Here is a 15436-nt window from a genome sequence, read left to right on the forward strand (position 1 = left end):
TGACCCCAGATGCTAAGCAATAATGGAGAGGGTGCCTGAACCTTAAATGTCATCATTGAACCTTCATACAGCAGCTGATGGAAGCAGATGCAGAGATCCACAGCTAATGACCGGCTGAGCTCCTGAAGTCCAGTCAAAGAGAGAGAGGAGTGATATGAGCAAAGGGGTCAAGACCATGATGGGAAAACCCACGACCCAAGCTAGTGGGCTCTCACTGACTCTGGACTAGTAGTTGGGGATCCTACATAGGACAGAACTAGGCTCTCAGAATGTGGTTGACAGCTGCATGGCTTGGGCAGTTTGTGGGGCCAATAACAGTGGGGCCAGGATTTATTCCTAGCATATGAACTGGCTACTGGGAGCCCATTCCCTATGAAGGGTTACCTTGTTCAGCCTAGATACAGTGGGGAGGGACTTTGTTGACTCCCCATGGGAGGCCTTATTCTCTCTGAGGAATGGATGCAGAGTGGAGTGGGGGACGGTGAGGGGAGTGTGAGGAGAGGAGGGAGGGGAAACCAGGATTTATATTAAAACTAAAAAAGATTGTTTTTAAAAATAATTTTTTAAAAAAGTTATGTAAAGTTAAACCTTTAAAATGCAAAAAAGAAGCTCATTAGGGAAAATGGGAAAGGGGGGAGGCTCATTAGAGAGAGGGTTCTTGTTTTGAAAAGAAAAAAGGGGAAATGCTGTGGGATAATGCTCTTGTACCCTGTAAAAATTTGTCACTCATATTGGTTTAATAAAACACTGATTGGCCAGTAACCAAGCAAGAAGTATAGATGGGGCAACCAGGCTAGGAGAATTCTGGGAAGAGGAAAGGCTCAGTCTGTAGTCACCAGCCCAATGCAGAAGAAGCAAGATGAGAATGCCTCACTGACAAAAGGTGCTAAGCCATGTGGTTAACATATACACAAAATATGGGTTAATTTAAGATAGAAGAGCTAGCTAGAAATATGACAGAGCCTTTGGCCAAGCAGTGTTATAATTAATATCATTTTTGTGTGATTATTTGGGTCTGGGTGACTGGGAAACATAAGTGCAGTCTCTGTTTACAGAAGGGAGGTAAATGTAGAAGAAGGAGGGAGGGAGATAAGAATAAAGATCACTGAAAAAAGCCACAATTAATCATACTATTAACTATTTACCTTAAAAACCCTATAATATATATAATTCAGTATATAAATATGCATGGTTAGTTGTAATAAACTTTTCTCATCTGTGCTGATGGCGTTCCTTCCAAGAACCAAAGACCACCTAACAAAACCCCTAACAACAGACATGAAAAGCCCTCTTTTGAGTTGTTGGCTAGTACTGTCTAAAATAATTCTAAAATACCCCAAAATATATAGCCTATTGCTGTTGTCCTTGGTTACCATCCAGGGGTGGAAGGCAAGGCCATGTTGCTGAAGATACTATGCACTTCAGAAACAGGACTCAGAGGTCTTTGAGCTCAGATTAACCTTAATTCCCCTCCCAAAGAACTAGCTTTCATGGTACCAGAAGGTACCAAGAAAACTTCCAAATGTAAAGGCAACCAATAGTCCTACCTAGCTATGATACCTATGAACTGTATCAGTGACCATCATGACATGATAACCCTATGGATGCAGTAGTGACACACACACACACCTTGGTAATAGTCAATGGTTTCTTAATTGGTCTTAAACCCTGCACAACAAGAAGGATACCATGTCTGGTATGGGAAACCTAGCTAACTAATCAGTACTAGCAAAATCATGGTTATTGGAGAAAATCTACAAACACTAAGTTACTAAACAAACACAATCCCTAACAGCAAATTACAAATGTGTCCTTTTACCAACAGATAAGTTTAGTCTTCACCCCTCATTAAAAAAAAAAAACCCTTCTCTTTGAAACAGATGGAGACCACCATAGAAAACCAGTTCAACCAATCAATATTCAGAGTTGTAGAGCCCAGTCTCAATGGATACATCCACAAAAATTCAGGGAACATTGTGGAAGGGGCAGAGGGTGGGAGGTGGAAAGACTGTTAGAGCCAGAGGATCAGGGAGTTTGCTGTCAAATTGTGTCTTGTAGTAACAGCAGGAGCTCAGAAAGCTATACCCATAAAGTCTCATCAACATAAGAGTACAAACGTGAGCTGAACAAGAATGCCAATGAACATGCAAACTGCAAGGAGCAAAGCCCATGAGGCCTCAACCCTACAACAATAACTGAGTAAATCTGGGAGTGAAAGAGGTAGCCCACTTGTTATCCCGTGCCAAATGGTCATCCATGCAAATACACATACATGTAACATATTATATGGATTCAACAGATATTTGGGGATATATTATATGCAAATACATATGTGCATGCAATAACAACTGATAGAAAAGAAGAAGTTATAAATTTGAAGAAGTGTGGGATGGGATATATGGGAGACCTTGAAAGGGAAGGGAGAAATGTTGAGATTAAAATACAATTATCCCAAAAAAGATCATTATGGAGTAGTTTGAAAAAAAACTTAGTCAACTATAATATCTGGAAGAAATAGACCAATTCCTAGAATCATACAACCTACCCAAATTTAGATAAGAAAAACAAAATCATGTAAATAGATCAATAACTAGGGACAACATTGAAATACTAATGGAAAAAACTGCCATAAAAAAAGTCCAGGACCATTCAGACCAGCAGATAAATTCTACCAGAACATTAAAAAAAGAATTAACATCAATGCTTCACAGATTATTCCATAAAACAGAAAGGGAAGGAACACTCCAAATTCATTCTACAAAGTCAATATTACTGATACTAAAACCAAATAAAAACATTATAAGCAGAAAATATTATAATTTCCTTGATGAACATCACAATTCAACAATGCATCTAAAAGGCCATTGAAACAGAATTAATAAAATCTCAGAGACAGAAATTGGGGTTCAACATAAAGTTCCAAAAAGCAGAGCAGCCAGCCACTGGCTCTTACCTCAACCTCAGTCCAAAATGGCAATCCTGCCTCCAGGCATCTCAGAATGAGACTGTGAATGAGAGCTGTCTCCTCCCATTTTATAATCCTCTCTAGGGCTGGGATTAAAGGCATGCATCACTGGGATTAAAGGCATGCACCTCACAGTTTCTATGGCAACTAGTATGGCTACTGAGGTTAAAGTGTGTGTTACCACTGCCTGGTCTGTAAGCCTGATAAGTGTGGCTGTTTTACTCTTTGTTCATCAGGTAAGCTTTTATTAAAATGCAAATGTAATGCCACTACAGACCATACCCCAGGATCAGGTGGATTCATCCAGGAATGTAAAATTAGTTCCTCATGCACAAACAATACAGCATATAAAAAGAATTTAGGGCAACATAATCAGTCCTAAAGAAATACAGCATTGGGGCTGGAGAGATGGCTCAGTGGTTAAGAGCACTGCCTGCTCTTCCAAAGGTCCTGAGTTCAATTCCCGGCAACCACATTGTGGCTCACAACCATCTGTAATGAGGTATGGTGCCCTCTTCTGGCCTGCAGACATACACACAGATAGAATATTGTATACATAATAAATAAATAAATATTTAAAAAAAAAGAAATACAGCATTTTGCCATAAAATTAGACAGAACCAGAGATGCTTCAAATGGGACAATCCAGCTCCACAAATATCAATGTTTTCTATAATATTTGGTATCAGTGGATAAGGCAGGGGATCTGAATACAAAAGGGAAACCATCAGAAATATGAAATAGGTCAGGGATAGCCACAGAATGCTACATAGGACCTGGGATTAGTTCAAAATTCTGGGCTTTCACAGCATTGGGGTTCTCCATTGAACCTGCTAGTATGAACAGAGGGCAATTGTATGAAACCCATTCCAAAGTGACTTGGACAACCCACAAAACAAAGCTGATTGAAGGACTCATGAAAGAGAGAAGTGCAGTGGCTGATGGCATTGGGCAGCGCTGTACCTGACTGTTAGCCAGAGACCAGGAAACATCTTCATGAATCTGGGGTGCTGCTTACTACTCTCTGCACTGGTGTCCTTGTGGCGAAAGCTCATATAAAACTGCAGCTAACTGTCTCAGCAATCCTCCCCACTTCCAACTGTGAATCCAGATTTATGAGCCCTCATTGGTCACATGCATTAACCAATCACACTGGCCAAGTGGGCTTGGCTCTTCTGATTGGTCAAGTTGAAATCATGTGACTTTTTCCTGTGGCTACAGCGGAACTACTGGTGGAGATCCTGAGAGAACAGTTAAGAGATTGAGCCTCCTCCTAATGCTCTATGCTTTGTTTCCAGGGATGTGCCTGTTCAGACCTGCCTCCTCCATCACACTGCCTTCTGTCTACAGAATTTATGACAGCACTTCTTCCTTTCCCAGGCCCCATTCGTTTCTAACAAGACTTACTCTTTGAAGATCAGTTTTCATTTGCTCCCAGCAAATCACTAACTTCCACAGTAGTGGTTTTGCCCCCAAGATAGTCTGACACTTGATTTAAAGAAGACAGAGCAAAAGTCAACATTCATACTGGAGGCAGCTGGTGGCATGCGGGGTGGGGCACTACTGCAGGAACAGACTACATGCAGGAAATAAGCACATTAGACTATGCAGGCCAGTTACTCAGGGCTAGAGCGCTTATCTACTATGCAAGAAAGCCTAGATTCAATCTAGAATCCCACCAGTTTAAAAAGATTCAAAAGCGCTAACTAAAAGCTCTTTCTCAGTTCCTCAGGTACAAAAAATAATACTTTCTTCTAAAAATGGACACAAGAAGAAACAAACAAAAATACTCTTAAGTAGTGTGAACTAAAGTTGAAAAACAAATTGAGAAGTGTAGCTAAAAACTAATGAGGAAGGGTAATGAATAGCAAGCCTCTGGGGAAAAACAACAAAAGTCACAATTTGATTGTTTATGCTTATGTCTTAGAAACTAGAAAGAAAGGTGTTAAACACAAAGGATGAACAAGAAGGGAAGTATTTATAAATCGAAAAAGCTCAGAGACCCGTCTGTAACATGATTGGGGCCGGCTTGTTGCGGTTTGTGTCCTGCCCAGATCCCACAGCTGTTTAACCCCAAAGAAAATCACACAGCATGACTGTCTTACTCTCTGATCTTCAGGCAAGCTTTATTTATTAAAATACAAATGAAATTTCACTACATATGAGCTCTAAGGAGATTAAACAAAAATGTTACAAAACTACACTGTATGGGTCCAAAAGGGATAAGAGCAGTTCTACAGCCTTAAGTTACTCGTGTTCCCATTAATCTTTGGGGAAGAGACGTTTTTACAGCAAACTAAAACAAAAATCTATATCCTCACCTCTAATGCTACCTATTCTTCACAGGCTCAATGGCTAATGAAAAGAATGGGATCTCAAAAGGAAAAAAGGATTAGGAAGAGTTGCAAAGAATTATTGAATTTACAGTCCCACAGAGACAAAATCATGAACATGGATCAGGTTTTTTATAGGGGACGCTGAAAAATTACACGAAAAACTAATGAGCCTGTATGGACACGTAAATGGTCTCTCTCTCTCTCTCTCTCTCTCTCTTTCTCTCTCTCTCTCTCTCTCTCTCTTTCTCTCCTCTCTCTCTCCCCCCACTCTCTCCCTCCACTCTCTCTTCTCTCTCCTCTCTCTCTCCTCTTTTTCTCTCTCTCCTCTCTCTCCTCTCTCTCTCATCTTTTTAAAAAGAAAACAAACTATCCATTTTAAAATTTTTACATATCAATCCCAGTTCCCACTCCCTCCCCTCTTCCCCTCCCCTCCCCCATCCACTCCTCAGAGAGGGTAGGACACATTACTTCAAGGAAGGACTAAGGCTCTCTCCACTATATCTAAGCTGAGCAAGGTATCCATCCAAAGAGAATGGGTTCTGAAAAGCCAGTACACACAATAGGGATAAATCCTGGTCTCACTGCCAGTGGCCTGAAGTCTGTAAACGGCCCCTTTCTAAAGAAAAGTTGCAAGCTCTTCACCCGTTAGTCAGAGAGCAGTTCGAGAATTTTTGCATAGAACCCTCTTTTTCTCTCTGGAATTCTCCTGTTTTGGTTAAAAATAATCTTGTAACTGGAATTTGTTGATTGACTAATGGAATGTTAATGCCACCATGTGGCCAAGGGGAGCTTTACAGCCCAGTTTACCTCTGCCTAAAGATTGGCCTTTAAGAGTTTTTGATTTAGCCTTGCCACCGGACTTATTTACTGGGTCTTTGTCTCTTTTGGCCGACTTTCCGGCATCTTTCTTCTTCTTGTCATCCTTGGGCAGCATGATGAAGTTCGGAGAGTGGCGATGACCACTCAGAAGAAGTGGTCCAAAGGCAAAGTTCGGGACAAGCTCAACAATCTAGCCCTGTTTGACAAGGCTACATACAACAAACTCGGTAAGGAAGTTCCCAGCTATAAACTTATTACTCCAGCCGTGGTCTCTGAGAGACTGAAGATTCGCGGTTCCTTGGCCAGGGCAGCTCTTCAGGAGCTCCTTAGTAAAGGGCTTATCAAGCTGGTTTCAAAGCACAGAGCCCAAGTAATTTACACCAGAAACACAAAGGGTGGAGATGCCCCAGCTGCTGGTGAAGATGCATGAACAGGTTCAATCAGCTGTACATTTGGAAAAATAAAACTTTATTAAATCAAAAAAAAGAGTTTTGGATTTAACAGACTGCTTTTATAGTATACATATTCATCTTGATGAAAAGGTGCACTTCACTTTTTCTGTTCCCTCAGTCATAAAGAACCTTAGCTTTGGTATCATTGGAATGTACTACCTTAAGACATGGCAAACTTCCCTACTATGTGTCAATACTATATAGGAAAGTATTTAGAGCTATGAGGCGGGTTTTTCCTCAGGCTTATATTTGTCATATGGATGATCTCCTGTTAGCCACCTACAAAGAGGAAAAGTTACAATATGTATATAATGTGAGTCAGGATATGCTACATAAAAATGGGATTATTATTGCTCCTGAAAAGGTACAAAGATCAGACACTGTGATATTTGGGACAACTAATTACCAAAACAATTGTTAAACCACACACACACAAAGTCCATTAGACAAGACAATTTAAAAACACTTAACAACTTTCAAAAACTATTAGAAGACATTAATTGGCTACAATCTACTTTAGGAATACTTAGTTATGCACTAACCAATCTATTAAAACTCTAGAAGGAGAGAAGGTGTTGGACAGTCCTCAAATATTATCCCAAGAGGTAAGGGAAAACTATAGCTGTCTTAATCCAGACTAAAAGAAGCTTTCATATATCATGTGGATCCTTTGGTTCTATTAAGCTTATTTATTTTCTTCACTAAGTTGTCCCCTAAAGGTATTATGTCACAAGAGGGTAAACCTTTAGAATGGAATTATTTAAGCCATAAGGGTCATAAAATACTAACTACTTATCTTACCCTTCTTGCTCAATTAGTAAATCAGAGGAGGACCCAATTTCAAAGCTTATATGGATTTGATCCTTGCTGTATTATATTACCCTTAACTAACAACTAACAGTTGCTGAACTGTATGGATTTTCAAATTTCATTTGCGGATTACTGTGGAAGGATAGGAAATCATTGGCCAAATGACATGCTATGGAACTTTTTTCATACAAATTTATGGTTACAAAAATTGTTTAACATTCTCCCATTCCACAAGTAGATAATTATTTTATTCATGGTTCATCTAAGAGTCTAGGAGGAATTCATGGTCTAGATGCTGATCAATATAGTCATACTTCCTTTTCCTCATCTGAAGTGGCTATTTTGATTCACCTATTATCAATAATTCATAAACCCTTGAATACTGTACCAGAGTCTGTTTATATTATAGGATTATTTCCAACAATAGAAACTGCTTAATTCCATCTACACTTTCTATTCTGCTTCCATTACTAAAGGAACTACAATATCTGGCTAAAACACACACACACACACACACACACACACACACACACATCCTTTCTTATTAATCATACTCTAACTTCCCTGGTTTTATGCAGAAGGAAATAAGTTATCTGAAGCATTATCCTGCCATATTTTTGTTTCCAAAAATAAGAGCATCAACAGCTATACTATTGCTGATAGACTTCATGTAAAAGTCATACACAGTGAGACAAGTGGTATAGGAATGCCCTATTTGTGCTCCCTAAAGTATCATAGCCACAGAGCTGGAGCTAACCCCCAAAGCAAAAAAATACTAAGGAATTATAGCAAACAGATGATGCTCACTTTGTTCATGTGCCTCAGATACTGTACCTACACTTTTGTATTAATACATAGCTTAAATTTCTTTGGTCTGTACCTCAATCCTCAGGGAACACTTCTGGAGTCTGATCCTCTCTTAAATAAACTTTTGCTGTTATTGGAGTGAGTGCCTACTTCTATAAAAACTGACAATGGGCAAGCTTATAGTATAAAATTTAAGAATTTATGTTAAGAATGGAATGTTAATTATATTACTGGTATTCCTTATAAAGGTTAGGAAACAACTGAAAGAGCACAAAGATCATTAAAACAACAATTATTTTTTAAAAGGGGGAGCACCAATGAATATTTTTGCACTTTATTTATTATTTATACAAATTTTCAAGGTGATTTATGTTCAAGAACTCAGAAACATTTCTCTACAGAAAATTCTGAACTGCTTTTAGATAAGCCTGTGTGGTTTAAACAAATTGAGACCCAGAAGTCTGGTTGACTAGAAAAAGTGGGAAGGGATATGTATCTGTCATTGTATAAATATTACGGAGCTCTTCCGGACCAAGGTGATCAAGGATGATGGTGTAGGGCAGAGAGACAGTGGAACTCATTAGAAAGATGGTAAACCTCCAGGCAAAGGACAAAAGGAGATAGCAACCATACCATCAGAAGTCAGGTCTGCTCACCTGGGGAAAAGTTAAGGCCCTGTGCACTAAGGGAGAAGTTATTCTATGCAACACACAGAACCCTATGTCAACCTGAAAATCTCTTTCTGGTGATGTTTGCTGCTCTGACCTGTGCATATGTGGTGAGTACCTCTGAGCACAGGTATTACTTGGCTTTTTGTTCCTCATCTTCCTTTGCCCCAAGCTGTATATTGGGTAGATCTACCTCTAGTTATCTTTAGTAATGAATCTGTGTTTATTCCTAGACCTTGGAGCCATAATAGACTCATTCATTCCTATGAAGAAGGGCTGTGTTTCAGTTTTCATTGTGTTTTGCATCACTTCCCATGTGCATCGAACATCACAACATTTCTGCTCCTATCATGGGATTAATCATATGGGTCTCTTTTCAATCTATTCTCTAGACTTTTTTTGGATCAATATAATAATGTAACCAACAGTAATGGTCACAATATTGACCTATGTTCTTGGTAACAGAGTATAACACATAATGCTTTCACTATTCTAATGTTATTTATTATGTTTATAATGTTCTTGTTTATAGGGCATTCATACATCAAATGACAGTAATATTTATCTACAATATATCAAGTCAAAACCACTCTGGATATCCTACATTTAAAAAATAAAAAGGGGGAAATGTCAGAATATGACCCCAAAATATAGTCATATAAGGAGATTTCTGAGTGCTTATGAGAACGCTCCAAGGAATCAAGACACAAGTTTCTCCAAAAAACATGGAATTGTTGTTGGATTATGCTTTCATGTCCCTCCCAGGTGTAATATATATGCATGCTTATTTTCTATTATTCTTTACAAATGGATATTGCTGTTTGTTTATGTCTCCATGGAAAAACATGGTTTTGTCTCTCATGTCTTGCCCACCGTGTGGGACTTGTTTGCCACGTGCAGCTTACCCTGGTGATTGAACATTTTATTCATGTGACTCTTTTTAAACCTCAGAGTATAAATTGTCTGACACTCTGAATAAAATTGGTTATTGCATGAGACTTTAATCTACATCATTTATTAACTCCATTCATTCATATCCTGTCACCTCTGAAGTGGTGACACAGCACCAATGAGAGTGGGAGAAGGTGGACCAAACTCATAGTAGCTCCTGAGAACCTTTATTGCTGGGTCCTGTTTGTATTCTTTTTTTTTTAAATATTTATTTATTTATTAAGCCTGCAGGCCAGAAGAGGGCACCAGATCTCATTACAGATGGTTGTGAGCCACCATGTGGTTGCTGGGAATTGAACTCAGGACCTTCGGAAGAGCAGGCAATGCTCTTAACCACTGAGCCATCTCGCCAGCCCGGTCCTGTTTGTATTCTAAAACCATAAAATGGAGTGAGAAAGCAAGACCTTATACAAGCCTATGTGACTGTCAGCAGGTGTTAAGGGTGATGACTTGTCATTTAAACTATTTCTCTGGGTAATTTTGTTTCAAGTAGCAAAATCACCTAAAAACTGATAAATCAGTGTTTAATAGTTGGTCTTTTTTTTTTTTTACTGTATTCTACTTCATCACTTCATAGTCATCTTTACACAAAATTTCCTAGAACTTTCGTAGCCATCAAAGGATAAAATAAGTTTTCTGAAACATCACACAGTAACTGCTGGACTGTTCCAACCCAACACTTCATTTACTGGCCAAACAGCATTTTATTAAGCCAATATGAATGACAAATTTTTACAGTATATAAGAGCATTATCCCACAGCAGGAAAGAGAGAACCAAGTTGTCCTCTGACCTCCACATATACATAATAGCACATACATCAGCGCACACACACACACACACACACACACACACACACAATTTTTGAAAGAATATTGCTAGCAACCTGATAGTAAGATACTTTTTTTGGATATCGATATTCCTTTTTTTCACATAATACATCTGCCATAACTACCACCCATAAACTAAAAGGATGCCATATTCAGTGTCACAGTATTCCACACAGAAGCTCTTCAGACCAAAGAACTCATTTGACAGCAGGCCCATACTCATAGAATTTACTCTTCTTACCACGTTTCATATTATCCTGAAGCCAGTGGTTCTCAAAAAAGGTGGAATGACCTTTCAATGTCACAAATACAGTGTCAATTAAGTGACAGTAATATGGAGGACTGGAGCAGAGTTCTCCAGAAGGCAAAATTTACTTTGAGTGAGCATTCAATATATTTCTGCCATACCCAGGATTCATGGATCCAGAAGTCAAGAGATGGAAACAGGACTGGGTCTACTCAATATTATCCCTACCAAACCACTAGAAACATTTTTGCTTCCTGTTCCCCTGATCTTAAGTTCTGCTAGAAGTTTTAGGGCCAGGATGCAGACTGTGTCTGTCAGGAAATTCAGTTCAATCCTATTGAACTGGAAGCTAAGACTTACACTGGCCTTCTGATACCCTTAAATCAGCAGGGCAAGAAAGAAATAACAGTGTTAAAAGGAGTGATGGAAGAAAGAGAAATTAAAACAAGCCAGTAAGCAACATTTTCCCAGGATGCCCATTTAAGTTCTGACTTAAGTTCCTGCTCTGACTTTTCTGTGTCATGAATTGTAACCTAGAGTTGTAAGATGAAAACTCATTTTATTATTTTATTAACTTTTTTGTATTTTAGGAGGTGACATTTTCAATAAATATTTTAAGTTTATCCACATACATTTTCCTGGGGAAATATATGAGTGTCAGAGTGAAATAAAATCTTCACCTAGAACTGATATGCCAAAGCTCATGTTTTATGTAAAATTTTAAAGAAAATAGTAAGAAAATAATTATCTCTAAATTAACTCACCATAAAATGTGAAATATTGCCAATGAAGGTGTACCTTGAATTCTGTAGACAATGCCAATAAATGTTAATAGTATCTGGTGACTGTAAGAGTCTGTTGTGAACCGATGATTCATTATTACCAGTGAGTTCTGCTATCTACTTGGTATTTTTTAATTTGATGCTTATATTCTAGTCTGTTTGCTCTATTTAAATGTTAATTTTACTTTTTTTTATCCTAGACCTTGAAGAATTACTAAGAATCTCAAGCATTCTCATATGTATACCTATCTATTTATCTGTCTATCTACCATTATCTATGTATCTATCATCTATCAGTCTATCTCTATCTCCCTCATTCACCCCCCCCCATGTAAAACAAGACATATCTTTGACTTCTGAACAACCTGTCTCATCTATTTTTAAAGTTTCAGTCACAGTGCCTGGTCTGTATTCCAACAGCTTTCTTCTCTGAACCAGCTAAAACAGCATGTTTTGAAACTGGCACAGAAAGTGCTTCTTCATCTTTTCAAAGGCAAGCACTCACATTTAGGAAAAAATATGTTGCAGTGTAGTCTTGGCCAAGAGCACATTTTGTTAATCTGTTATCATTTCAGCCCAAAAATTTGGTCAACATGGATAACAAAATGAAATCAGTTTTAAATTGCTCATATAAAATATCTCTTAATCCTGGACATGCTGTGCTGCTTTCTTAAAGTTTAATCTAATACTTAGAGCAAGGACAATAAATAAGGCGACTGGAAAAATGTTTCAGGTTCCAATTCCCCTTTAATATTTTTATTTCCTGCCTCTGTCCCTTTTTAAAAGAATGCATGAAGGGATAGTATAAGGGAGAATGATAGTATGCCTTCAGGCCTAATTGGAGAATACTTTTCTGAGTATTTGTCCCTAAGATAAACAACTTAGGGAGTTGTTTCATGCTTGGCTAATTTCACTACTTTCAGGCTGTAATGAGGCAGAGCATCATGGTAGGGAGCATGTGGCGGAAAAGAGTTGGTTATCTCACAACAGTTGAACTGTGGGTGGAGTAGTAGGAAGGACAAGGAATAGCCCTCAAAGGCACATCTACTCCTCCAGTTATCAGGTCCTATCAGCTGCGAGTAGTGAGAGCCGTGCTCTCAGGATCCAGTCACTTCTACATAGTCCTTCTAACTGTAAACCAAGTTTTCAGTAGATAAGCATTTTTACAGGAACACTTCATAGTCAAACTGTAATTGTCAGGTAGGGAAACCATAAATAAGGGTCTAACAGTGGATAATTATGCCATTATATTGAGAAAACTGACACAGCTGGACATTCTTGGGTCATTACACCTACCAGGAGAAAGCCAGCCAGTTAAAGGAATAAATAGCTCTGTCTCCTTAATACCTTGATGGAACTTGGGCTTATTCCACAACTCTCAGAGAAGGGAGAACAAACTAGTGTTTTTTCTACATGTCTGATTTCTGAAGTTTGTTGCATTGGTGTACTGTGGTGTTCTTTGTGTTGAAATCCTGCAGTTAGGTCCCATAGAAACAATAGTCTTTCTTGGAGACAGTGAGATGTTTCCACTAAACCACCTTCCACTTCCACAGGTGGTCCTGTCTGCTTCACAGATGACATGCTAAAGTGCCTCCCCATATACAGGCTGGCCCCTTATGTTGCAAGGTCAGGCTGTTATACACAGTCTCTCCAGAACCCTGGTAATGTTCCTGGTCACTTTTTCCTGGAATGCAGGAAGGAATGAGGTGGGCAGATGGGTAAATGCTGGAAGCAGCAACCTTGTGCGAGCCTGCTGAGCACGAAGCTGATAAAGCCAGAAAGAAGCATTCTCCTGTGGTTTCTGCTTCAAATTCCTGCTTGAGTTCTTACCACGGTTTCCTTTAATGACATAATATAACTGAAATTGTAAGACAAATAAACCCTTTCATTCCTTAAGTTGTTTTTGGTTCCTTTGCTTCAGGTCTTTCAAAAAAAAAAAAAACTAAGTTCAAAACCTCCCCCCAATGAGACACAAAAAATGTGGCATTGATATAATTTGGGCAAATGGTAACAAACTGAAAAAACACTTTCACTGGAAGTTGACAATAGTTTACCCTGCTTAAAAATGTATGATTCTCTAAATTGTAGATTAGAGTTCTGTAAGGAGTGGAGCAAATCCCTCCAGTGAGTTAAGTCCTGAGTGAATGGTGTGGGAGGTCCTTCTGTATATGTGTTGCTTTTATTGGTTAATGAATAAAGAAGTTGTTTTGATCAGTGGCTTAGCAGAATAGAGCTAGGCAGGAAAAACTAAACTGAGTTCTGGGAGAAAGAAGGTGGAATCAAGGAGAAGCCCTGTAGCCCTGCCAGAGACAGATACCAGACAGAACCTTGCCGGTAAGCCACATCCACATGGCGATACAGATTAATGGAAATGGGTTAAATTATGATGAAAGAGCTAGCCAATAAGAAGTTAGAGCTAAATAGGGAGAGGAGGACGTGATGCTAAAGATCAGCTATAAAGCAGGCAGAGAAGAGGGAAGATGGCCACAAGGCCCCTTTCCCACTCCTCTCAGCGAGAGGCAGGACCTAAGTCCTCTGCCCTTGTCATAGGCTCTCCATAGAGCAGCAGGGTGATGTTCTGGGAGCCCAAGGCAGGCCCAGAAGACTGGCTGCTTCTTTCTGGAGCTCTTGGAACAGCCTTTCAGGAAACCCTCGAAGTCCCGTGTGGTAAGTCTGAGTTCTCGATTCTGCCATGCTGAGCACGGTCCTCCAGCCATCTCTGCCAAAGCTCAACTAATAGTGTCAAGCCACAAGGGCTGGACCAGCCTACCCATCAACTGAATACAACTAAGCAATATGAATGGTGAGTGTGTGTCAAAAGATCAGCCAAGCTGATCATGACCCGCAAGTCATGAGATATAAAATGAGTGCAGTTTTCAGTTGCTAAATCTTAGAATGATTTGTTATATAGCAGTAAATGGTATTATGAGAACCTGGCCATAGTGCATAGAACACCCCAGGTCATCTGCCATAGGATGGCATCACATCCTAGTATTCTTTGTTAATTTATAATTTTATTTTATTTTTTTACTAATCTTACCTTTTTTCACTAGGGACCACTTCAAAGGCACAGCTCTCATTTGTGAGTAGCAGGTTCTACCATTCTTCTTGGTGATGATGTCCCAAGGAAGAAGATGCTGAGGGGCTGCAACTTCAAACTCTGAAGACACCACAATGAAGGAAAGGCTATCAGCAGACACTGGCTGGTATGCTCGCTCTTTCCCACCAATCTTACCTTCTCAGACCCCACGGTTCACAGACTGCTCTCGGAAAGGCAGAGAGCTTTCACAGGTCAAGTAAATGATATGCCATCAGACCCTTGTGACTGATGAGGATGGCAATAATTCCAACAGCATTTCCCAGTATCCTACCGCCATCTAATGGCCAGGATCTCAATTGCAGGCAAAGGGCCTGAGAGAATCTTCACCTTGGAAAGCTGGCACATATTCAAAAGTTGGGGTTATCACTGTAAATATTGAAATAAATCCACGTTTATTGCTCATCTATGATGGGTTTATAAGGAGCTTAGGAAATATGGGAAAGGGACATCCCTGTCCTCAAGGAGCTTGCTGCAGAGCAGTGACTACATAAAGGAAAGATGGTAAAGACTGTACACTGTCAGAGTTTGCAGGAAGGAAATACCCACAGCCAGCAACCAGATTCCTGGCTCAGTGGGAAAGGAAAGGAATAAAGAAAGACAAAGCTGCTTGGAAAAAAAAAAAAAAAAAAAGAAGTTAGAGCTAATAGGTCAAGCAGTGATTTAATTAATG

Source organism: Microtus oregoni, unplaced genomic scaffold (assembly GCF_018167655.1).
Source record: "Microtus oregoni isolate MIOR12 unplaced genomic scaffold, Mior012 000011F_ref0000422, whole genome shotgun sequence".
Lineage (NCBI taxonomy): Eukaryota > Metazoa > Chordata > Mammalia > Rodentia > Cricetidae > Microtus > Microtus oregoni.